A 27,053-nucleotide genomic window follows, 5' to 3' on the forward strand; every position below is an offset into this window, starting at 1 on the left:
TATCTGGGTATCTTCAGGTCAAAACGATCAAAGTTGCAATACGAATTTGTAAAGTTATCACTGAGAAGTGATAGAAAGTGTCTTAAGTCTTTAGAAAGTAAACAAAGTCCCTTTCAAACACAAAGTACCTGGTTTCTGGTGGAAAATCTCCTCAGAGGGCCACAGGAGAAGAGGTGCGTGGAAAACTGGTGTGTGTGTCCATTTCTCCTCAGCATACACGGACTTGCGTCGTTATTTTCCACGCGGGGAGTCGGGTGTCGTTTTCCGGCACGCGGACAGTCTCTTACTGTGGTTTGCGGGGAGTACCAGATGTCCCAGGTCTGTGCGTGGATTTTCCTGCTTGTTCTCCGGCTGCGCGTCGGTCTGCGGGGCTGCGCGTCGAAATTACGATCTCACGGCAGGCGTTGTGTCGATTTCTCCTCTAGACTTCGATCTACGGGGCTGCGCGTTGAAATTACGATCTCACGGCAGGCGTTGCGTCGATTTCTCCTCTAGAGGTCGGGCGGCGTTGTCCTTGCGAGGCCGTGCGTCGGATCTTCGATTGTCCCAAGAGCGTCGCGTCGATCAGCGTCGGAGTGCGGCGTTTTTCTCGCCGCGAAACAAGCTGTGCGTCAAAATTTTCGGCGCACGGAGCGTCCAAGTAAAAGAGAGAAGTCTTTTTGGTCCTGAGACTTCAAGGAACAGGAGGCAAGCTCTATCCAAGCCCTTGGAGAGCACTTTCACAGCCAGACAAGAGTTCAGCAAGGCAGCAGGGCAACAGCAAGGCAGCAGTCCTTTGTAGAAAGCAGACAGGTGAGTCCTTTGAGCAGCCAGGCAGTTCTTCTTGGCAGGATGTAGTTTCTGGTTCAGGTTTCTTCTCCAGCAAGTGTCTGATGAGGTAGGGCAGAGGCCCTGTTTTATACTAAGTTGTGCCTTTGAAGTGGGGGTGACTTCAAAGAGTCTCTAAGAAATGCACCAAGCCCCCTTTCAGCTCAATCCTGTCTGCCAGAGTCCCAGTAGGGGGTGTGGCAGTCCTTTGTGTGAGGGCATGGCCCTCCGGCCTCCCAGCCCAGGAAGACCCATTCAAAATGCAGATGTATGCAAGTGAGGCTGAGTACCCTGTGTTTGGGGTGTGTCTGAGTGAATGCACAAGGAGCTGTCAGCTAAACCTAGCCAGACGTGGATTGAAGGGCACAACAAGATTTTAGTGCAGAGAAATGCTCACTTTCTAAAAGTGGCATTTCTAGAATAGTAATATTAAATCCGACTTCACCAGTCAGCAGGACTTTATATTACCATTCTGGCCATACTAAATATGACCTTCCTGCTCCTTTCAGATCAGCAGCTGCCACTTCAACAATGTATGAGAGCAGCCCCAATGTTAGCCTATGAAGGGAGCAGGCCTCACAGTAGTGTGAAAACGAATTTAGGAGTTTTACACTACCAGGACATATAACCACACAAGTACATGTCCTGCCTTTTACCCACACAGCACCCTGCTCTAGGGGTTACCTAGGGCACACATTAGGGGTGACTTATGTATAGAAAAAGGGGAGTTCTAGGCTTGGCAAATACCTTTAAATGCCAAGTCGAAGTGGCAGTGAAACTGCACACACAGGCCTTGCAATGGCAGGCCTGAGACAAGGTTAAGGGGCTACTGAGGTGGGTGGCACAACCAGTGCTGCAGGCCCACTAGTAGCATTTAATCTACCTGCCCTAGGCACATGTAGTGCACTCTACCAGGGACTTACAAGTAAATTAATTAGTCAATCATGGATAAACCAATCAGTAGTACAATTTACACAGAGAGCATATGCACTTTAGCACTGGTTAGCAGTGGTAAAGTGCCCAGAGGCCAAAAGCCAACAACAACAGGTCAGAAAAAATAGGAGGAAGGAGGCAAAACGTTTGGGGATGTCCCTGTCAAAAAGCCAGGTCCAACATGCACCATGCTGGAGTACAGCACAATCAGTGCATACCACAAACACATACACCCACATGTACGTAACACACCCACTACTTGACAGACACACCATGTGAAGGACAGGTGCAGACATGTACCTTTTGCTAACAGAAGAGCTACACAGACCACTACAAGTGCCCACAGGTTGCCTACTATGTACACTTCACACACAGTACACCAAACAAAGAATAGCACAGCCATGTCAATGGCATACACCATGCTCATGTTATGCAAGTTCAATATAGGCACAAATCCCTCAAATCACGCTGTGTAAGTCACTGCCAGAACAAACATCAAATGCCAGACAACTCCTGCCTATACCAACTACATCTCATCAACACATACCTGACTTACCTGTAGTGTACAGAGACATCTGTCTGATGCATAGGCTCACACACATAAGGATACACAATCAATGCCCATCACATACCATGTGCCAGATGTGTGGTAAGTGGTACCACACCTACTGTAGTGCCACCTCACATGCAACACTTACTGACTCACAGCACCATCATGTCTGTCCCAGATACAATAAATGCCCCACCATGGGGCAGAGTCACTGTCAGACAGTGAAGATCATGGATGCCATAGTGGGACCCTGTAGGAGAATACAGGACATCACTGACCTCACATGCACTGTGCCAAGGGACACATTTGCTAAGTAGCCGAGCTCCATCGCATAGCCTGCACTGTGCATTTGTTGACAGTATAAATGCTGTATCATGTGTTGGAAGATAGGAGAGACACTGGTAGTTATGTTGATCATCCTGTAACAATGGGATACACACCCTCGGACACCTCATGGCTGCCACAAACATTAGCTGCCACTCTGGATCACCAAGGGACCTATGTAAAAGCCCACAGTGCCATTGTAATGGCCTGTAGTGTATGTACAAATTGGCAGATGACCATTTTTTAATGACTTGAAGCCACATTGTAAATCGGCCACCCTCCCATGCGGTATGTAGTGTGGAAGGGGTGTGCAATGTGTGTTGCTGCATTTCTTCACCACAAGATACACAGCATGATGATGGTGACTCAGATGTAGGTGTCACCTAAAACCTGAGGCAGTGCCTACATTGAACACCACACCATGGGTGCCGTTTGCAGGTTGCAATAAGGAAGTAGACCGTGCTCAGAACTCATATGACAGTGCCACCAATGCATGCTGCATACTGCTGCACACACAGAAAGAGCCAATTGTCTATCTAAACAGCATATGTATAGGGCGGTGTCCCTTCCTGCACAGATACATCCACCTCCACAGGGCAGCTACCCAAAAGTACCCTGGTGCACGGTAGGTAGTGTAGGAGCACAGCTGCACATGAGCAACTGGTGCAGTGGACAACAAAGGGTTGCCTAGTAACATGTCACACATGGGTTATTCTTGCATAGTCAAAATATTGCAGGACAGGCTGCGAATTGTGGATAATTCACTTACCCATTTTAATGGGCCTAAGTTTCATACATTGTTTGCAATGACACATGCCAGAATGGATGGGATGTCCAGGCTCTGTAGTGCTACCATGCGGCCAACACATCTGACCACATTGTGTTGTGAGGATGTGCCATGTCCCTTCTAGTGATAACACACTGATACAGAGGTGCACTACACAACGCATGGTACATACATACTGACCATCAGGTCCTTGAGCCAAGCACAAGAATGTCATGTCCAACAACCCACTGCTCCGAAGACCTTACAGAAGGCCAGGAACTCACACCATACCACAAACACATATGAGGCACAACCAACTCAAAATATCAACTGCCATGCTGCATGACAAACCTGTTGCAAGCCTTAACAACAACTTACTCCTTTCATCTTTTGCAGGGGATCAGGGTTATGGCATACAGCCATGGATAATGACCCCATCTCCCAACCCAAGCACAGCAGCAGAGCATCCATATAATGAGGGACATCGGAGAACACTGACTATTGTGGAGAAGACACTTGGCATCCTGAAGTCAAGATTCAGGGACCTGGACACCACAGGAGGAAGCCTCCTATGTGTCCCACAAATAATCTGCAAGATCATAATGACATGCGCTATCCTGCACAACATATGTGTGTGGATGAACGTCCCCTTTTATGAGCAGGTTGATGACTTGCCTGAGGAGGAGGAAGGTGATAAAGAAAATGAGAGGGGAACAGCATAACACAGCTGATGGGATACGCAGCAGACTGCACATAGTTGAGAACTTCTTCACTTAAAAATCACTTAACTCACCTTGTACATTTCGGGGATCATTATGACCCTGATGGTTGGTGAAAATGTGGCGGTAGTACCGCCAACTGGCTGGCGGTACATACCGCCACATCATGACATTGGTGGGTTGGCTGAAGCCAACCCGCCAATGTACCACACCGACTGCCATGGCGGTAGCAGCCACAGGGCTGGAGAAAACAATCTCCAACCCGACGGCTGCTACTGTCCCGTCGGAAGCATTATGACCCTGCCTACTGCCATGGTTTTCATGGCATTCGTAATGCCACAATGCCATGATGGTAGGCCCTACCAGTGACAGTGAATTTGTTAACTGTCACTGGTAGGAGGCCTACCCCTGCATCACTCCGCAGACAACCCCCAACACCCCTCTCCAGCCACACTGTAGGGAAGTACCATCTTGCCTGGCATGTTACCCCCATTTTTCACTGTATATATGTTGTTTTAGTTGTATGTGTCACTGGGACCCTGTTCACCAGGGCCCCAGTGCTCATAAGTGTGCCTGAATGTGTTACCTGTGTAGTGACTAACTGTCTCACTGAGGCTCTGCTAATCAGAACCTCAGTGGTTATGCTCTCTCATTTCTTTCAAATTGTCACTGACAGGCTAGTGACCAATTTTACCAATTTACATTGGCTTACTGGAACACCCTTATAATTCCCTAGTATATGGTATTGAGGTACCCAGGGTATTGGGGTTCCAGGAGATCCCTATGGGCTGCAGCATTTCTTTTGCCACCCATAGGGAGCTCTGACAATTCTTACACAGGCCTGCCACTGCAGCCTGAGTGAAATAATGTCCACGTTATTTCACAGCCATTTTACACTGCACTTAAGTAACTTATAAGTCACCTATATGTCTAACCTTTACCTGGTAAAGGTTAGGTGCAAAGTTACTTAGTGTGAGGGCACCCTGGCACTAGCCAAGGTGTCCCCACATTGTTCAGGGCCAATTCCCCGGACTTTGTGAGTGCGGGGACACCATTACACGCGTGCACTACACATAGGTCACTACCTATATGTATCTTCACAATGGTAACTCCGAATATGGCCATGTAACATGTCTATGATCATGGAATTGCCCCCTCTATACCATCCTGGCATAGTTGGCACAATCCCATGATCCCAGTGGTCTGTAGCACAGACCCTGGTACTGCCAAACTGCCTTTCCTGGGGTTTCACTGCAGCTGCTGCTGCTGCCAACCCCTCAGACAGGCATCTGCCCTCCTGGGGTCCAGCCAGGCCTGGCCCAGGATGGCAGAACAAAGAACTTCCTCTGAGAGAGGGTGTTATACCCTCTCCCTTTGGAAAATGGTGTGAAGGCAGGGGAGGAGTAGCCTCCCTCAGCCTCTGGAAATGCTTTCTTGGGCACAGATGTGCCCAATTCTGCATAAGCCAGTCTACACCGGTTCAGGGGACCCCTTAGCCCTGCTCTGGCACGAAACTGGACAAAGGAAAGGGGAGTGACCACTCCCCTGACCTGCACCTCCCCTGGGAGGTGTCCAGAGCTCCTCCAGTGTGCTCCAGACCTCTGCCATCTTGGAAACAGAGGTGCTGCTGGCACACTGGACTGCTCTGAGTGGCCAGTGCCACCAGGTGACGTCAGAGACTCCTTGTGATAGGCTCCTTCAGGTGTTGCTAGCCTATCCTCTCTCCTAGGTAGCCAAACCCTCTTTTCTGGCTATTTAGGGTCTCTGTCTCTGGGGAAACTTTAGATAACGAATGCAAGAGCTCAGCCGAGTTCCTCTGCATCTCTCTCTTCACCTTCTGCCAAGGAATCGACTGCTGACCGCGCTGGAAGCCTGCAAACCTGCAATATAGTAGCAAAGACGACTACTGCAACTCTGTAACGCTGATCCTGCTGCCTTCTCGACTGTTTTCCTGGTGGTGCATGCTGTGGGGGTAGTCTGCCTCCTCTCTGCACTAGAAGCTCCGAAGAAATCTCCCGTGGGTCGACGGAATCTTCCCCCTGCAACCGCAGGCACCAAAAAGCTGCATTACCGGTCCCTTGGGTCTCCTCTCAGCACGATGAGCAAGGTCCCTCGAATCCAGCAACTCTGTCCAAGTGACTCCCACAGTCCAGTGACTCTTCAGTCCAAGTTTGGTGGAGGTAAATCCTTGCCTCACCTCGCTAGACTGCATTGCTGGGAACCACGACTTTTGCAGCTACTCCGGCCCCTGTGCACTTCCGGTGGAAATTCTTTGTGCACAGCCAAGCCTGGGTCCACGGCACTCTAACCTGCATTGCACGACTTTCTGAGTTGGTCTCCGGCGACGCGGGACTCCTTTGTGTAACTTCGGGTGAGCACCGTTTCACGCATCCTCGTAGTGCCTGTTTCTGGCACTTCTACGGGTGCTACCTACTGCTAAGAGGGCTCCTTGTCTTGCTCGACGTCCCCTCTACCTCCTGGTCCAATTTGCGACCTCCTGGTCCCTCCTGGGCCACAGCAGCAGCCAAAAACGCTAACCGCACGATTTGCAGCTAGCAAGGCTTGTTGGCGTTCTTTCGGCAGGAAAACACTTCTGCACAACTCTCCAAGGCGAAAGGGATCCGTCCACCAAAGGGGAAGTCTCTAGCCCTTTTCGTTCCTGCAGAAACCTCAGCTTCTTCTGTCCAGTAGAAGCTTCTTTGCACCCACAGCTGGCATTTCCTGGGCATCTGCCCATCTCCAACTTACTTGTGACTTTTGGACTTGGTCCCCTTGTTCCACAGGTACCCAAGATTGGAAATCCATCGTTGTTGCATTGTTGGTTTGTGTCTTTCCTGCATTATTCCTCTAACACGACTTCTTTGTCCTTAGGGGAACTTTAGTGCACTTTGCACTCACTTTTCAGGGTCTTGGGGAGGGTTATTTTTCTAACTCTCACTATTTTCTAATAGTCCCAGCGACCCTCTACAAGGTCACATGGGTTTGGGGTCCATTCGTGGTTCGCATTCCACTTTTGGAGTATATGGTTTGTGTTGCCCCTATCCCTATGTGTCCCCATTGCATCCTATTGTAACTATACATTGTTTGCACTGTTTTCTAAGACTATACTGCATATTTTTGGTATTGTGTATATATATCTTGTGTATATTTCCTATCCTCTCACTGAGGGTACACTCTAAGATACTTTGGCATATTGTCATAAAAATAAAGTACCTTTATTTTTAGTATAACTGTGTATTGTGTTTTCTTATGATATTGTGCATATGACACTAAGTGGTACTGTAGGAGCTTCACTCGTCTCCTAGTTCAGCCTAAGCTGCTCTGCTAAGCTACCATTATCTATCAGCCTATGCTGCTAGACACCCTATACACTAATAAGGGATAACTGGGCCTGGTGCAAGGTGCAAGTACCCCTTGGTACTCACTACAAGCCAGTCCAGCCTCCTACACACACACCCCCTTCCAATCCTCCCCCCATACAGGCACACTCGCAGGCACACACCAAGCAGTCACGCACTCACTCACACAGACATACACGCATGCATCCATTCATTCACGCACACATCTGTACACACATACAAACTTACATGCAATCACATTTGCATTCATACACACATTCTCACACATGCACACACACACGCAAGCAACACTACACACTCATTCGCATGCACACACACACTCACACATTCATGCACACACACCCCCCACACACACAACACCAACCCTCCCCTGTCGGAAACCCGACTTACCTGAATCCAGGGGGTCTTCCGGCATGGGACAGGATGGGGTGCTGCTACTGCCAGCAGCGCCTGCCAGCAGAACACCACCAGGCTGTACTATTTTTCATAATATAGCTGGCGGCAGTCTACTGCCGTGGCGCTGCTGGTGGTAGCATGGCCACAGCTGGATTTCCTCCCTTCTTGTGGTGGAAATCCATCTGTGGTCATAATATGGCAGCCGTCGCCGCAGCAGTAGGCGGTACTTACCACCAAAGTTATAATTAGGGCCTTTGTCAATAAACACCTCACTTATTCACGCAATCCAGCTTTGGTCTCTTAAATCTCCACAACATATACCTCAGGATTGTGAGTTTTACCTCAAGGAGCATGTTACAAACACTAATCTGAAAAATACTTTTGCTATATCACATGTGATGCGTAAGATTGGACTGCTACCTTCACATACATCACAAATAGCCTCATCACTTAAATGTGACAACTGAAGGACACAATCTATGGACCACAACATATGTAGTACATCCATGTTGGCAACTTGTACAACAATAGCTCATCATACACAACTATAACATGTCCAAATAAGAGGTAAACAAGGGCCTCACACATAAGACAGTGGATGTCAACATTAGGAAAGACAGTAATGTTTGAACAGACCTCTGTCACAACTCAGTGTGAGAGTTGCAATGGCTGCATGGAGCATGTGTGGCAAGGGGGAACATCATTGATAACAATGGTCATCATGATTAGCCCAGGTATGATAAGCAATGGAATAATTTTGGCCTGTGCAGTACATCCATAGTAATCAGTCCTGCCACTGCCATGGCGCCCAGTCCTGACACAGGGTACACATGACCTGACACTTTGCACAGACACGTCTGTGAAATGCACATCAGAATAGATGAGAACATATGCACCTAGGGCTGCAGGTCCACCACAAATTAATTTTTATTACAATGCAAAATTTTATGATTTTCATCTGTCTATTGTGTTTAATACATTATGGGGTCATTACAACCCTGGCGGACGGTGTTAAAGCGGCGGTAAGACCGCCAACAGGCTGGCGGTCTTTTTTTTAGTATTATGACCATGGCGGTTACCGCCATGGTCATCCGCCGCTTCCCCGTTCCGCCCGCCAGGGCGGAGATGACCACAGGGCTGGAGACCAGGGTCTCCAGCCCGGTGGCCGTGACAATACCACCGCCGTGGATTTCCAGCGGTAGGAACCGCCATGAAATCCATGGCGGTAAGCACTATCAGGGCCAGGGAATTCCTTCCCTAGCACTGATAGGGGTCTCCTCCACCCCCCATCCCCACCCGACTCCCTCCCCTACACCCCCCACCACCCCTGCCACCCCCCAAAGGTGGCAGGGCCCCCCTCCCCACCCAGACCCCCGACATTACCTTACACATACACACCCGACACGCACGCAGGCACCACCAACACACATACACGCACACACACCGACATACATGCCAACATCCACACACACAGTCAGACACCCACATTCACGCACACATTTCCGAAACACGCAACACCCCCGCAAGCATACACGCACTCACACACCCCCCTACATACACGGACGCACACCCCCATGCACCCACACAACACACAACACCCCCCCACCCCCCTCCCCTAATGGATGATCGACTTACCTGTTCCGTCGATCCTCCAGGAGGGAACGGGAGCCATGGGGGCGGCTCCGCCAACACCACACCGCCAACAGAACACCGCCGTGCAGAATCACAGGACGTGATTAGCTTGGCGGTGTTCTGTTGGCGTGGCGGTGGAGGTGAAGCAACCACCACTTCCCCGCCGCCCGCAAGTATGGCTGTTGGCGACGGAGAGCAGCCAACGGTCATAATATGCCGAGCGGCAAACCGCCACTACTGGCGGTCTTCCGCGCGGCGGTCCCTCGGCGGTCTTCTTAAAAGACCGCCGAGGTTGTAATGACCACCTATATGTTTGAAATGTAGGAAGAGTGTGTCAATCACAGTATGTAACAAATATGTACACATGTCCAACATATCTGTAGTCCACACACAAGTCATCCATATACTCAAAATCTACATATGGAGACAGTTGTCAGGTAACATTTCCTAAGTAGCATTTATCAGCCATCATCAACAATGCCTGAGCTGTGTATTCCGTCTTAAATGTTATGCTCTGTAAGACAACTACACACAGCACATAAGTAAACACAATTCACAACCCAGAACTGTTGCATAGTACTGACTGCCATACATATGTGGATACACTGTTGTCACATATGCATGCACATGCATGACATCCAAATATTTGCATGCTGTTGACCCTGTAACACACACATCGGTGTAACAGACCAATCACACCCAAATCACATTGTTGCATGGACTACCACATGTGGCTATACACAATATGCCACACTGCAGCACAGCCCATTTCATGTGTATGTTGGTACAGGGTGTGTCCATAGACAATGGAACAAAACTCACGCAATCAGGAATAGAGTCAAAAGCATAAGACCCACGGGCTCTTAGAGTAAATTCCACCTTCGCCCTCATCTCAATGCTGGTTTTCTGTTAAATCGACGCATAAAGGCAATGTGTCAAAAAACATCACGCACGTAGGTAATGCGTCCAAAATACTCACTCAAATATCACACGTGTCAAATAAATACACGCATAACAGACGTGACGCATGGGGCAGAAAGTGATGTATTAGGAACTCCTGTTTACAGGCATGTTACAGTGGGTGTACTTTCACTTTCTCTTTACAGTCTGTGCCTCTTTTGACTGTGTGGTTGTGTCCTGGAGTTGGTGGTTTGTTTTCTTGTGGTGTCCCTCCTTTTGTGTTTTTTTGTATTTTTGACTGTACCTTGTCACAGTCTTAGTAAATTTGTGTGTTTTTTCTTCTATAATTGTACTTGTACTGTGGGGTGTCTGTCTAGGATAGTTAATAAGTTGGGTTAGTTGGGAATCATTTTTGGGCCTTAAGTTTCCTATATAGTCATTTTTTTTCCCCGTCAACCTGTACCTGGTAAATATGTCTGGTAGGGGGAGGCTGACAAGGATGGGAGAGGAGGAGCTGGGTGGCTTTGTGTGGCTGGTAGCCCACTACCTGCCATTGATTTTGGAGATGGGGGGGCCGTGTAATCCAAGGTTACCGGATCGAGGCGAGGCAGCTGCAGTGGGGCAAGGTGCTCCACCACCTGAAGAGGGTGTTTTGCAGCACCAGGAATGAGCACAGGCTCAAGCATCGCTGGGCAGATCTGGTGGCCAGGGAGCAGGATCTGCTTGACTATCTTGGTGTGGTGATCGGTGGCCCAGTTGGTGAGTCTCCCATTGGCATACTATTTACTGTTCACTGCTCTTGAATGGCAGTAGCAGATGTGTTGGAGTGCTGCATGCAATGCATGTGGACAGATTGCATGCAACCAGAATGAACTGTAACTGCGCCAGTGTAGACATGGAGTTCACATGTCCTACCATTTTACCAATGCTGTCAGATGTCTGGTGAGTCATGAACAACCATCACTAAGTCACACATTTCCGGGTCCATGGCAACATCTGTGCCCCAGCTTAGTGTCATGTCTGATACGCCAAGACACCACCAGCCTACCATATTTAACTGGATTGTGTCAACAAAGTAGGACAATGCATGTATAGTGCTACACTGTCATTTCACACACATGATCCCTGCCATCATGTTAGCAAAGGGGGCTTCCCCGCCTTAGAGGGCACTGTAAATGGAGCATTTGATACCATCAGACAACTTTGCCACGTCAGTCATGGATTACTCAATGCATGATCATTGCAGACTAATAATTAAGCCGCATGTCCAACACAAAGTGCCTCTGGGTGCCTTGCAGGACAAGCCTGAATACCTGAGTCAATTGTCTTGCAAAGCACCAGGGTAGTGTCATGTATTTTGTCACCCAACTCCCCCTCATGCCATGGAGTTCCATCTTCTATAGATTGGCCACATATGGTTTTTGCAGGGTATAGCAATACATGAGTCTCAGGCCCAGTGTAAGTGTGCAGATGTGTGGCTCTCACTCACCTGAGTGTCAGTGTCATTGTGAGTTTGCAGTGGTATGTCTGTTGCACTGTTTTACACCAGGATAACTTGCTCACTCCTCTAAAATAGTTCACACTATCATACGTAATCCACTAGTAGTGACAGTGATATGACACTAAGCATGGTTTTCCACCCATATCTTACAGGTAACCTGCCCCCTATACCACTGGTGAAGTGGCAAGATTTGAGGACCCAGATGTATCCAGTAAATGTGATAATGTCTGTCCTGTGTTGTAATTGAGGGTTTGGTGTGAGTCAGTCATGTGTGTTGCACACAATGCTAGAAGTGATAAGCTGTCAAATGATCAGCTATCAAAGTAGGCTGGATGGTGACATTGTGTTCCATTTAAAGGTTCCCCATGCACAAGCAGAGAGTCATATCTTGTGAGGCTTGTGGTGCTGAGTGTGCAGCATTGTGTAAACAAGGGGATGACAAGCCACACGTAGGCCCATATGTGACTAAGAAGTGCACCGCTGTAGGAATATTGGCACTGGGACACACCGTCATTCTCACAACACAGTGATGCACCATTTTGGACACAATTTGGTGCATCCCTGTACTGTAATGTATATGTAGGACTGGGTGGGCAATTGTCCCCCAGCATGGTGCTCTGTATTTTGTACTTTACATAATTTATGTAACACTTATGTGGAATGTAATAGGTGTGCATGCAGGTCAAGGCCAGATGTGTGCTGGCATGGATATGGGTGTGTAAGGAATAGTATTGGCAGATCAGGTATTTATGGGTGTCTACACCTGGACACATGAATGTAGATGTGATAGGCCTATGGATACCAGCTTCCTAGTTGACAGCCCTCCTAACATATGGTCCACTTCCTGTCTCCATGCATGGGTGGGCATTCCTTGGTGGATGGCCAGAACAGCTGAGATGATGGATTGCATGGCCATCCACCCTGAGGCACAGGGGGAGAGGAACAACAAATTTGTAGGTAGTTATGATGCTCACAGTGTAGGTGACAGTCATATTGATCAGGCTTGCATGTGTACCTATCAACACTGATCCCTTATGGTTACCTACTGCATCCCATACTCCCAATAACATATTCAAGTTACTGGTGATGTATAGTTGAAAATTGACACAGATGATGAGGAATATTGGCCCTGATCTATATGAAGTTGACGTTGCCTTTGCATTGTTACACATGACAGAAAATCAACGCACACCTAATTTGGTTTGGTTCCTAATCTTGATGTGCCTCGCTTTGGTGTCAATGAAATGATGCTAAGGCAGCGTTGTCGTTGTATTTATCAAGGCCATTGTTTTTTTCCAGAATGTGAGTTGGAGTGCATGTGCAATTAGTTGCAGAGTGTAAGCTAATAATCTGTACATACTCCACACAACACTGACACTGATGGTTGCCTATCTCAATTTAACAGCTTCCAACATGAACAATGAGGAACTGCAGGCATTTCAGAAGAGGGCAGTCCACTGTAGGCACATCCTGGCAGTGGAATCTGGGTTCCGGAGGATAGCACACCGCTGTCGCAGGGAGAGATCCACCGGGGAATGACAGGTATTCACCCAAGGGGGACCCACACTGGCCACACAGAGAGGACCAAGCTCCACAGCTGTGCAGAGGGCCACAGCTGCCACCACCATTACAGCCCCAGCTGCTACACCATCTACATCTGTACCACAGCCCACACCACTTGCTGCCATGGACATGAATATGATCAAGGAGCTACAGAGGGATGTTACACTGGTCCTTAAAAAGTTGGACAGTTTGGAGAAGGAGGTTGACAAAAACATGAAGAAACTTAAGTTCATAAAAAAAAACTCAAGAGGGCAAAGCTGTAATTGGCTTTGTGACTGTCACCCCCAGTTCTGTCCCCTCCCTCCTCATTTGTTTTGATGTTTTATAGTGGGTTTTAGGGGGTTAGTGTCAGGTTAGATTAGGTTAGTAGTTTAGATAGGATAAGTGGGTTTGGGGGGTGAGTGTTCTACTTTGTACGTGTTACTTTGTGGGTGTGGGGTAATCTTGGGGCATTTATGTGTAGTAGTAAAAAATGTATTAAAAAACTTTAAATAAAAACAAAAAAATATATATTTGTTTAGATATAGATAGTATATGTGTAGTTTAGAGTATGTTGTCCTGCATGTGTCTCATAATGTAAGGGGTTTGGGGGGCCAATGTTTAGAGTGTGTTGTTAAATGTGTTAGGTAAGTTTAGCATAGGGTAGTTAGGGTCAGTTGTTGGTTCAGTATAGTTAGGATAGTAAAGGTTAGGTTAGGATAGGTTTTCTTCATTCTCATTAGTTTAGTTTTATTCTTATTAAAAATCTTTGTGTAATCCCTTACTTGATGTGTCATATGCTTGTGTCTCCCCATGAGTGCACAGTGAAAATTGTGTGTAGGACTAGGGTTCCGTCCTGCCTCCAAATCCCTCCCTTGACATGTTCATCACCTGTTTACAACTGAGCTGTCACATTGGCAGCTACAACACATCTACTTGTCTATGCAGTTGCCATCCAGTGTACCCACCACTCAAGGAGACTATGTTAACTTTGTATTGGACAGGTAGGTGTGGTAATTCACCTGTCATTGTTTGGGTCCTGTGTAGGAATGTTGGGCACTGTGGGACATCTGACAACAGCCTACATTGCCTTTCTATCATGCCAAACTGACCACTGGCAATTACAGATGAGGTTAAGTTCCAATGTTTCACTCCAATGTGTTCTACTGATCCTCCCAGCTGACCATATTGCCCGAGAACTGTTTCACAGTCATTTCTGCCGTATAAAGTGGGTGAAGCACACATATGTTCAACATTTTTTACATACTCAGTGAATTGCTTGTAGGGGATGAGACCAGCATCGTTGTTCATCATGTAGGAACCATGTGCGTAGATATGTGCCACCATATTCCTGCACTCTTGTACTGGCACTCTATGACTAAAGACATGTTACACACATCACAATTCCTAAGCGTAGTAGATGTGTCACAATACACAAAGACATGATGGTTGTGTAGGTGGTGTTTATTTACAAGTGTTGTAGTGCAAGATTTAGAATGTCCAGGTCTGTTACCTCAGTGAAATCCATATAATTGTGACACAACACAAGTCCAGGGTTGAGGGACATGTCATGGGACATGCTTGGGTAAAGTGTCGTTCAGTGCAGGGGAACATGAATTGCCAATTGAAAAGTGACAGACAATTGCAGTCCATAGTAGAAAGGTCAACAGTGTGTCGGTCAAGAGTGCATATCTCCAACTATGCTAAAACTAGCATGATGTCAAGCACAGGACAAAGGAAAATTACTGCCCATGTGACATAGGCTGGTGCTACCGGAAACTCTTATGGGTGAAGATGATCCGTTCTACATCTTCATCCTCCGATATGTGTGGTGTCTCCTCCGCCCTTGATGGTGGTGGTGAGGGGGTAGAGGGAGCCACACACACACTTCGGTGGTTGGAGATGTGGACTCCCAATTCCCGGCAGCTGCCATCTGTGGAACTACTTGTGGCATACTGCAGCAAGGAGGAGCTGCTGATTTTTGAGGATAGAAGCAAAATTCCTGTGGTAGGCAGCCATGTCTGGCCTGTGGGAGTCCACTTCCCAGTGCACGGAGTCCAGCTTGTCCTCAATCCCACTGCTGACAGTTTGGGAGGGAAGCTGTTTTGGCCTCTCCCTCATGGCAGCAGCTATGTCCCTCAGACACAGCAGGACTCCATGCATTGGGGAGTGTGTGCATCGTTTGGCTGTTGTCTGTTCAGTGGTTGTTACGATGCACGTGTGCATACTCTCTAGGCTGGCTGCCATAGTCTGCATCCCCACCTGCACCTCCTTGGCCAGCTCTCGCTGAACTCCTACCACTGTCCTCTCAAAGCTGGTCTCTGGGTCCTCAGAGTCCTCAGCTGTGTCGGAGCTGGCAGGTCATACTATTGGGGTGTTAGGTGGGGCCTCTGGGATGGCTGCTACATTGATACCCCTCCTTGCGACTGGAGGTGGTGTCTGGAGGCATACGAGGACTTTTTAGAGGGTCTCCTGGCTGATGGTTGTCAGCTGGTCATCCAAGTCATCAGGGTACTCCAGGACAGGCAGATCTGCAGGAGAGCCATCATCCTCTGTAATGAGATGGTGTAAAATCAGTCTATCTGTGTTGTGGCAGTTGATATGTCACATCACTGACTTGCTATTGGAGGCTCATTGTCATCGTAGTTCCCAAACATTGTTCCTGTACATAATGGTTGCAGTCTATCAGCCCTATGCACCACCTGCGTGTCACATGAAGGGAAGACCAGTTTGCACAACTGGCTGCGTCACATCTTCTAGGTGTGATGTATATCCTTTTTGTGGCTTGACACCATCTTGTCACTGACAACCCTCCTTATGCTTCCATTTGCATGGTGAGGCCTTGCAATGGGTGTTGCTGTGCTCATGCCACAGCACCACACATGGCAATTTTCCCCTGTCCCAGTCTTACATGTTTCACATACACCTATGCGGTACTGAGACTTTGCACCATCCTAGGGATGGCATTGCCAGGACACTATGCACTTGTTATCAATGGTAGCTCCTCATGTAGATATTTGTGTATGTGTGCTACATTGCATAGCACTCATGGACCTAGCAGAGTTCCATTTCATCTTCTGTCTGTGTAGGTGGGTTTGCATTCCTCCACACGTATGTCCTCCCTTTCAATGCTGCCCTCCTTGCACTATGAGACATGAGATGCAGCATGGTGGCAGTGCAGCTAATTTGACACAGGCACAGGGGTAAACCCAGGGATGGCCAGCATGGGTATAAGATTTCTGCTGTGTACATCATTATGTATGTGACAGTGCCTGATGATAAATGAGTCTATGGACATAGCCAGTTAACAGGAGTTGAACCTAGGTCAGGGCTTGAAGCTATTTTAATGGTGATTGTGCAGGTATTCATACTGGTCCCTCATTTCAAGTGTGTCAGTCCTATGGGTATCTGACTGCCATTGTCTATTTAACCACCGTCAACAGCACAGGTGATAGTGGCAACTGCTGTCAATGGGGAATGTCCCATGGGCCACTGCCCTGGACATGGCAGGTTTGCAGCAGCTTACAGAACTGTCCTGTGACACCAGACCAGTATTACATTCAACTTTACCCTCCAGGTCTGTTTCCGCATTTCCACCAGCCTTTGCATGGTGGTGAAACCCCCATGCAAAGGTTGGTGGTGATGTGGTGTGGTATGTCCCTGGGTGCCCCTGCGCAGGGGGTCCCATGCCCTGGCCCTTTGCCCTTTTCACTGCCTGATTTCCAGGGCTAAGTGCAGCATATCTTGTCACACCCAACGCATTCCCAAAACTGGCACTGACTCTATTTGATCCATCAACAATGTTGAACTAAGGGCCCCACAGAGCTACTGTGAGCAGACAGATTTCCACCTGCCATCCCAACATGTGACTCATACTGCCAACCGCAAAGGGTACACTGCACTGGCAGTCTTATCAACACCAGACTTTCCCATGCACCATCCCCGCATGTCCATGTGGAGTTATACGCCATTATGTTCACAGACATACCCCATGTGTTGTATGTGTGTGTTTATTTCCCCATTCATATGTGTCCCACATGGTTGTGTCAGAGTAGTTGTGGCCTGTGACTGTTGTGACCTACTGTTTGATATCTGTGGTACATATTTTCTGTAGTGGCACATTTCTATACAGCATCAAGATGTGTGGTTCAACACTACATCAGTTTAGTTGGTCTGGGTAGAGGCATGTTACCAATAATACGAGACCAGCCTGCTATTCCCCCAGTGACTGTTCAGTTCATTGTTCCCTGCACCCAGGGGCCATCTTGACTGCATGATGGAGTGGTGGCTGCCTTATGTGGATGTGTTGTCAATGTGCGGGGTGGTGGTGCTACCGGCACGTCTGTGCACTGTTTGGACAGTTGCAATTAATTGTGTGCTGTGAGATGCAGCACATGTGTTTGGGCAATGAGGCAAGGCGGTTGCAAGATGTTACAGCAGGGGACACCACCATGACGTTACCCCAGGAATGGTACGGACTGACTACCTAGTCTCTGAAGTCTTGGTCGTGTTGGTAGGGTTGATATGACTATATACAAGGGGTGTTGTGATGACACAACCAGAGGCACAGTGATTATACAATCCATCCATTCCATGTGCTTCATATGTACATGTAAGTATTTAGGCCTGGTCATCAACATATGTCTAGGTTGTGTATGTGTTATGGTGCATGGCACTACCAAGGCATAGGTACATGTGTAGCGTACGTCAGCATGGTGCAACTTGCTTAATGGGCAATGTGTCCCTATGCGCTCCTTTGACATGCATTGTGTGTGTCCTATGTGCCTCCCCTGTCTTGCACTTCACATTTTAGCGTTAATTTCCCCCATGCAACTTACCCTGCATTTGTGGTGTTTCCTGGTAGTCTGCGCTGTCCTGTCCTGCAATGCCTGTGACAAGTTCCTCCGGGAGGACCGCTGCAACCATCTCCTCCTCCTCGTCCAAGTCCTCTTGTGGTGCTGGGCTCCTACCTCCAGTTTGCCATTTTTTCCTTTGTCCTTTGCTTGCAGTCATGCCAGTGTTTCTTGCACTCAGTTACGGTTCTCTTAACCTCTGCCACACTGTTAATCTTGTCTACTATCTGCTGCCAAATTGCCTCTCTCCTTCCAATTGGCAATTTTGAGGTAATGAAGAGTTGATTTTTGATGCTCTACCACCTCTCTCACGAGTATTTCATCTGCACTGAAACAACACTTTCTCTTTTTCTTCTCCCTCCCCTGGGTCTTGTCTGTGTCCTCCTGGCTGGTTCCTGGTTGATTGGGGTCTCCCTGGGGTCTCTCCTGCCTTTCTCCTGGGTCCATTTTGCCTCTCCATTCCACTGTTTTCTCCGTTAGCGTCTGTATTTGACGTTATTCTGGGCAAAAATGGTGCATTTCCATTTTGCGACATGTTTCCATGTCGTAAAATGGATTAGGGTAATTTTTCCGGCGTTAACATCATTTTGCCTAATGACACAATGGTTAACGTCGAGAAAAATGACTCTAAACTACTTTTAGCGCCTCCCAGCGTCTAAGTATAAATCTGATGCCCGGGTGGCGTTAAATAATGGCACTAGTCAGCACTAAACTTTGTGACGCAAAACTGCGTTAGCACAGTTTGCCGTCAAAAAGTATAAATCAGGGCCTACATTTTAGTGGTAAACTGGATTGGGAAAAGGAAGAGGGGACGTGCCTAAAGATGTTGCTGTCATTACCAAAGTCATTGATGGTCCAGACAATCAGAATGGATTTAAATGTAATTGCCTGGAGCTATTTGGCATGGATAGAGGTGATAGGATTTTAGTTATGTTCGGAAAGTGGGGAAAAGCCAAAGATCGCTTCCCTGTGCACAGTATTGAGTTAGTTAAAATGGGCAAGGCGAGATCGGAAATATTTGTGAAATATATGCAAGAGATTAGGAATAAATATAGAAAGCCAAAACTTACAAATATCTATCTATCTCAAAGTCTGAACTCCTTATAATCACTAAAAAGGAAGCAAGAGATCATTACTTGAAGTATTTAAGTAGTAAATTATAAACCGGATTTATGTTGTCTTCTTGGCAGAGCGAGGAATGGTTCCTCTATATAGATGCCTTACCGAACCTCTTCCTTTGACATGAGCAGTTAAAATTTAGAATCGGTCTACAGCTATACTATAGGAGTGAAACAGTGATAAATGTAATAATAGATGCCAATGGAAAATATTCTTGTGGATTGAATATGAAGTGTGATTGCCTGCATGTTCTTCTAGATTATCAAAAACTTTTGATGCTTCGTAAAGTATTTTTAAGACCAATTTTTATTAACTATAGTGTTTTAAAATGTAGGAAAGTAAAAGGGCTCTTAATTGATATGAAATACCTGGATGTATCATATTCAATAAGAAGATTTCTGGTAGACGTTTTTTAATACCAGACAGGTTCTAAATCATATGAAAGTTATGTGTAATAGGAAGAGTATTTGTTTTAGTGTAGGAAGGTTCTCCATTTTATGTAGATTTTAAAGTGTTATTAAGGAATGTTTGAAAGTATGTTTTTATGTGGTTTAGTGTAAAGACCAAGGTCAAAATAAACTTCTTTTTTGGCTCACTGACAAAAATGAAAAAGAATATGAGTGAGCGCACCCGGACCTCCCAGGCCTATGTAGGGAGTTTGCAAAGGAACACCCACCTCCGTGTTTAAAATGTAAAAATAATTGTTCTAGGTTCTTCATTTTCAGCACCTTGATTTGTGGATCCTACAAAGACATTCCAGTGTGGATGCCAGGATCTTAGCTTGGATCTGCAGACCCAAAATGCAAAATACAAAAAAGTTCACATCATGGACGCAAGGGGCTGGGCTGTGGAGGGGCCTGCACTACCAGTGAAGTGCACTACCACCGGGGCACAAGCTTCACCGGGGTACAAGTGTGACTCCCTGACCTGGTTCTGGCCAGGAGTCCACTTGGCTCCACCAGCCTGCCTCCGTGCCCCTGGCCCCGCCGTCTGCCTGCCAGGAAGAGTTCGAGGCCCTCCACCACCCGCAGGCACCTCATCCCTGGTGCCTAGTGGTAGGCATATCAAGTTGTGATCTGCTTTTGTATTGCGTGCATTGCGTTATTTGTAAATCGTTTTTCGTTTTCTGCACTGTTTTAATTGCTCCTGTGCCCTTTTTGCATTCCTTTTCATTTTCCCCTCGTTGGTTTCACCGCCCGTATCCCAGCCGGCTCTTGCCGGTCTCCCGATCCCTGCTGCTGCATCCCCTGTGGCCCGCCCCCTTGCACCACAATTGGCCCTTCCCTCCGCCTCCCAACTGCTCCACCCTCCCACCTCCCCTTCTTAGTGGTGGCCACTGCGCGGATGCGCCGCTGACGCGCGCAGTGGGCGCGCCAGAGGGAAGCCCGTCTGCGCCTGTCCACGCCTTGACCGCGCCTAGCACCGGTCCCCCTGGCTCTCGCTGCTCTGACCCCCCGAGGCAACATTACTCCTCCACCAAACTCCACGCCCTCAACCCAGGACAGCACCCCGCCTGCGCCCAGGCCAACCCCAAGCACACACATGGACCATTCACATGCCACTCATGCCGTTTTTCCTGCACTCACACAAACTCCACCAACACCAACACCAACACACACAACAACACCAACATGCACCACAACAACACCAACACACGCCACAACAACCCCCGCAACCACCTTAACTGCATACTCCTAAACAGCCGCTCCGTCCACAAGCACGCCATCGAGCTCTGGGACACGATCACAACATACTCCCCTGACATCGCCTTCCTCACGGAAACATGGATGAACTCCTCATCAGAACCCGACATAGCCATAGCCATCCCAGAAAGCTACAAAATCTCCCGTAGAGACCGCATAAACAAGCCAGGAGGAGGTATCGCCATCATACACAAAAACACCATCAAAATCTCCACCAACACCCACAACACTCTAGACAGCGCAGAACACCTACACTTTTTAATTCATATCAACGCCCACACCACCCTTAGAGGAACCCTCATTTACAGACCACCATGACCCCACCCCCCCATTTTACGACGTCATTTCTGATACTATCAGCTCCCACGCCCTCACCTCCACAGACTACATACTCCTTGGTGACCTCAACTTTCACCTGGAAAGCACCCACAAATACAACTCCACAACCCTGCTAGTCAACCTCATGACAACCTCACGAACCTCGGACTCAAGCAACTGGTCGCCTCACCCATTCACTCAGCAGGACACACGCTTGACGCAATTTTCACCTCCAGCAACCACGTCACCTTTACCCACACCACCAAACTCCACTGGACTGACCACCACTGCATCCACTTCTCCTTCATGAAACCCCCCACCCACCACCGACAACACACCGCACCCTACTGAATGTGGGACAAGGTCTCCAAAGAACACCTAAGTGCCAAACTCACACAAGCTCCACCCCCCCTCACCAACGACCCCAACATTGCCGCCCACAACCTCACACAATGGTTAACAACTTGCGCAGACTCCCTCGCCCCATTGAAAAGAAACAACAACACCCGCACCATCAAGACCGCCCCCTGGTTCACCACAGAACTCCACAACTCCAAACGTGAATGTCGCAAAATTGAGAAAACATGGCGCCAAGAACCCTCAATGAGCAATTTCTCCACCCTCAAAACAACCATACGCAAACACCACCAACTCATTCGGACCACCAAACGGTCATTCTACAAAGAACGCATAGATACCATCGCCAAAGAGTTCACCAAACCCAAATCCAGCACCATCGACCCCCTCACACCCAAAACCTTTGCAACTCCCTCTCCAACTACTGTCATCTCAAAATCATAGAACATACACAACAGTTTCACAGCCTCAGCACCCACTGTCACCACCACCGACACGACCGACAGCACAACGCCCCCCCACACCAACCAGATACACACCTGGACCTCAACCAACAATGAAGAAACCAAAAAAAACATGAACTCCATCCACTCAGGCTCCCCCACAGACCCCGGCCTCCACCACATATTCAACAAGGCCAGCCAAATCATTGCTCCCCAGCTCCGTGCCGTAATCAACAGCTCCTTCAACACTGCAACCTTCCCAGACATCTGGAAGCACGCTGAAGTCAGCGCGCTCCTCAAAAAACCCAAAGCAGACCCGGAAGACCTCACGAACTACTGTCCCATCTCTCTTCTCGCCTTCCCCGCCAAGGTCGCTGAGAAGATAGTGAACGCCCAACTGTCTTACTTCCTAGAAGAAAACAACGCACTCGACGCCTCCCAGTCTGGATTCCGCAAGAACTACAGCACTGAAACCGCCCTCATAGCCTGCACAGACGACATCAGAACCAGAGTGGACAAGGGCGAGACCATCGCTCTCATCCGTCTGGACCTCTCTGCAGCGTTCGATACTGTATGCCACCAAATCCTCCGTGCACGCCTTTTTGACGCAGGAATCCGACACAAGGCCCTAGACTGGCTCACCTCCTTCCTTGCCGAAAGAACCCAAAAAGTTTGCCTTCCTCCCTTCTGGTCCCCAGCCACCAAGATCATCTGCAGGGTCCCCCAAGGATCCTCCCTCAGCCCCACCCTCTTCAACATATACATGGCTCCCCTCTCCAACATCCTCCCCCACGGAATCACCATCATCTCTTACGCAGACGATACCCAGCTCATCATCTCCCTCACCAGGAACCCTTCCACCGCCAAGACAAACCTGCACTCCGGACTCCTCGACATCGCCAACTGGATGAAAGCAAGCCACCTCAAACTTAACTCCAACAAAACAGAAATCCTCATCTTCGGCCCCAACAAGACAGTATGGGGGGACGACTGGTGGCCCACCACCCTCGGACCACCCCCAACACCCACCACCCACGCACGCAACCCCGGCATCGTCTTAGACTCATCTCTCTCCATGGCCCAGCAAATCAACACCATATCGTCCTCCTGCTTCAACACCCTTTGCATGCTATGAAGACTTTCAAATGGATTCCCGTAGATACAAGCCCATATCCTCATCAGCAGCAGACTGGACTACGGCAACGCCCTCTACACTGGTCCCACAGCAAAGCTTCAGCAAAAACTCCAGCGAATCCAGAATGCAGCTGCACGTCTCATCCTTAACCTCCTCTGCTACGAACACATCTCCACTCGCCTCAGATCCCTACAATGGCTGCCCATCAGCAAAAGGATCATCTTCAAAGTCCTAATCCATGCTCACAAATCCCTCCACAACACTGGACCAGCCTACCTTAACGAACAAGTAAACTTCCACACACCTACTCGACTTCTCCGCTCCGCTGACCTCGCCCTCGCAACAGTCCCTCGCATCCAACGCACCACCTCCGGCGGCAGATCCTTCTCCGACCTCGCCGCCAAGACAAGGAACTCCCTCCCCACAACCTACGCAAAACCCAGGACCTCCTAAGTTTCAGAATGCACCTCAAGACATGGCTTTTTGAGCAGTACACAGCAACCCTTCCCCCCCTCAGCGCCTTGAGACCCTAACGGGTGAGTAGTGTGCTTAATAAATGTTTTGATTGATTGATTGATTGATTCACAGATTCAAGGGGTGTCGCAGTGGAGGTGCTACTACTGCTCGCCTGCTGCACCACAACTGGGTGCAAGCTTCACAAACCTAAGTGGCACAGATGAAGAGCTGATAGTACTGTCCACCTGAATCACCACCACTGGTTGCAAACTTCACAGTCTCAATGGGCACACCTGTGGAGAAGCTAGTACTGCCCTACAGGTGCACCAACAGAGGCGGCAAGTTTTATTGACTCAAATACCTGGTGCTGAGATGTAAGTACCATCTGGTCAGTCCACCACCACGAGGTATAAGCTTCACTGACTTAAGGGGCCTGGTTGTGGTAGAGCAAGTGCCACCTGCCCAGTACACCATCACCTGGGGCAAACTTCAAAAACTCAAAGGGGCATATTTATAATTCCCTAGCGCCACCTTGCGCCACATTAACGTCATTATTTTTTACGTTAATGTGGCCCAACAAGGCCGAAATCCCCAATCCTTATTTACAGGGTGCTACCTGCGCCAGGCATAATGTATGCACAGGGGGCGTTCCCCCATTAGGAGAGCCAGAAAAATGGCGTAAGGAATTCTATGAGATTTCCTTGCACTATTTTTTACGGCACTATTAATGCCCGCTCAAGAGTAGGCCTTAAAAGGGAGCTTCCATTCTTTAGAATGGGGCCCTATGTACTCTGCAGGAGTAGCACCAATATTTTGACACTACTCCTGCAGAGCACATCAATAGCATCATGAAAAATGACGCTATTGCTCCCTACCCTGCGCCATGGTGTGCCGTATTTTTAATACAGCACACATATGGTGGCAATAGGGGTTTTAAAGAGCGCAGGGAAAGCGGTGCTGCACTTGGTGCAACACCACTTTTCATAAATCTGCCGCAAAGAGCCCTTCTGAAAAATGTCTAGTACCCCCCACTCTGGTACACACCACCAGAGGCAAGCATCACAGACAAGGGGCCCGGGGCTGAAGTGGGTTGAAGCTTCACACACTTAAGGAGCCTGTCTGCAGAGGGGTTAATCCAGGCCACTTGGTGCATCACCATTGGGGGCAAGTTTGACATCTGTACATGACCTAGAGGTGCTGTAAAAGGGGGGTACTGCCATGCTGTTGCCTACCCAGTATATCAGCACTAGGACAAGTGTCACAGGCTGAAGGGGACTGGCTGCACATGGCCCTGCAGCCGACTCCTTCTATGTAGAATAAATGTATGTGAATAACAGAGGTGGACACCTGTGGAAGGTGGGGAACCCTGTAGTCCATGGCTGTACATGGACAAAGACCATCTGCAATGGTGTGCCAAGTGGCCACAAAGGGCTGGGACCAGGGCTCGGTCAGAGTCCAGGCCTTGCACCCCACCTATGGAATGTATAACTTTAAGACCATAGGTTTCACCCCTGAGAGAAATTGGGATGTTGGTTGAGGGGCATGTGAGCTCTTACCAAGTAACAGCCACAATCCTTGTCAGAGTGAACCACAAAAAGTCACTAAATTAATCTATGCTTAACCCTCTGGTGGCTCTGGCTTATTTTAGAGGTAATGTGTAATGTATTTATACAGCACTAAAACAGTATTAAACACAAAACAAGAAAAATACCACACCATTAGAGTGCCTGTGCGCCCATCTAAACATGCTTAAATTGCCTTATGCCTGATTTTCACATTTCCCTTGCCTGTGGGTCCCTAATATATAATGTAGAAGGTGCACCCAAGGCATGGAAATAGAATTCTACTTGTGGACAATGGCATCCAGTATTCCACCCAAAACATGGCTTCAGGCCTACCCTGTGTAGCCTGACTGTTGGAGTGTAAAACCTGCTGTGCCACAGGTAAGACCTCCCCTTTAAATATTAGTAAGCCTTCAATATGTAAGCCTTCAATATGTAGGCCTTGTAGCCCACAAAACAGGGTGTATGGTAATTAAAAGTAAGACAAGTTCCAAAAAGCTATTTTCGCTGTGACAGCCCTACGTGTTCTATGCAGAAAACCAGAGTGCAGATTAAAATTAAAATAATGATAACTCAGGTAATGAACCAGCTGGAAATGTAAGTTAAACGACAATTTTTAACAGTTGTTAAAAATCCAGTTCAATGGTAAAGTCAGATTATTTGATGAATAATAAGGAAAAGTAACTTTTAAAAAGTTGCCTTTTCCTGCCAGAAGTTCCTGGAGGCTAATTTGCATTAACTGTTCAGTAGCTCCTTGCCTATGTTCATTCCGAGAACAGGTGTTCAATTGCACCATGGAGTACTTTATAGGCTAATCTGGATGGGCAGAGATGACTACTATTAGCTCAATAGATTATGCTGGGTGACGGGGCTGTGGACATTCACCATAGTGCCAAATTCTACCTGACAGGTCTGTTGAACCACATGTAACACTTTGGCACAACTGAAAGGGAAGCAAGAGGTTGCAGGCCAAATTGTGTGTATACTCTGTCCAGTTGCAACAATCTGGTAGGACCCTGCTTTTGTCCTACCAGACTGTTGCTGTCTCTGGGTTTGTTGTGGGTACAGCGCGTGTGTCAAACTGGATTTTAGTATTATATGTGGAAGGATACTAATAATTACCACAATGAGCTCCCCTACACATCTACAACCTTCAAAGCTCATGTTTAGACTGGCCAAAGCTTTTCGCTTTTTCGTAAAATGCCCTGACACATGCCATTTTGGTCCTGTTTGCAGTAAGAAAAATATGAACTACTATAACAGTTGTAAAAGTTGACCTTAGTACTTTTTACTCCATTGGTTAGAGAGTGCCCAGGGGTCACACTAACCTACTACCTTTAGCGAGAGAGAAATAGAGGTAGGTAATTAAAAAGAATTGCTCTCAAAAACAGAATTGGTTTGAAAGGCAGGCATGATTGGAGGCAGTTAACAAGAGGAAGGAATAGAGGCAAAGCAGCAATACCGACAGGTTAATACTGGCAGACAAAAAGACAGACAATATGGCAGCAGTGGAGATCAGGTGAAAGACAACTTGATGCACAGAATTACATTCATACGGGCAGGCAGGAAGGCAAACTGGTAAGCAGTAAAGCAGTGAGACAGACATATAGATAGACAAGAATAAAAGGAGTCTGGCATGCAGGCAGGCCATAAGACAAATAGGCCGGCAGTAAGATAA

The 27,053-nt window shown here is 48.0% G+C and overlaps 1 protein-coding gene across 1 annotated transcript in view; it reads right to left on the reverse strand.

Annotated features, from left to right (window-relative positions):
- Positions 1-27,053, reverse strand: part of LOC138302014 (tetraspanin-18-like) — a 162,612-nt gene that overhangs the window by 36,666 nt on the left and 98,893 nt on the right. The gene's annotated exons all lie outside the window — the stretch shown is intronic.

This window comes from Pleurodeles waltl, chromosome 6 (genome assembly GCF_031143425.1).
Source record: "Pleurodeles waltl isolate 20211129_DDA chromosome 6, aPleWal1.hap1.20221129, whole genome shotgun sequence".
Taxonomy (NCBI): Eukaryota; Metazoa; Chordata; class Amphibia; order Caudata; family Salamandridae; genus Pleurodeles; species Pleurodeles waltl.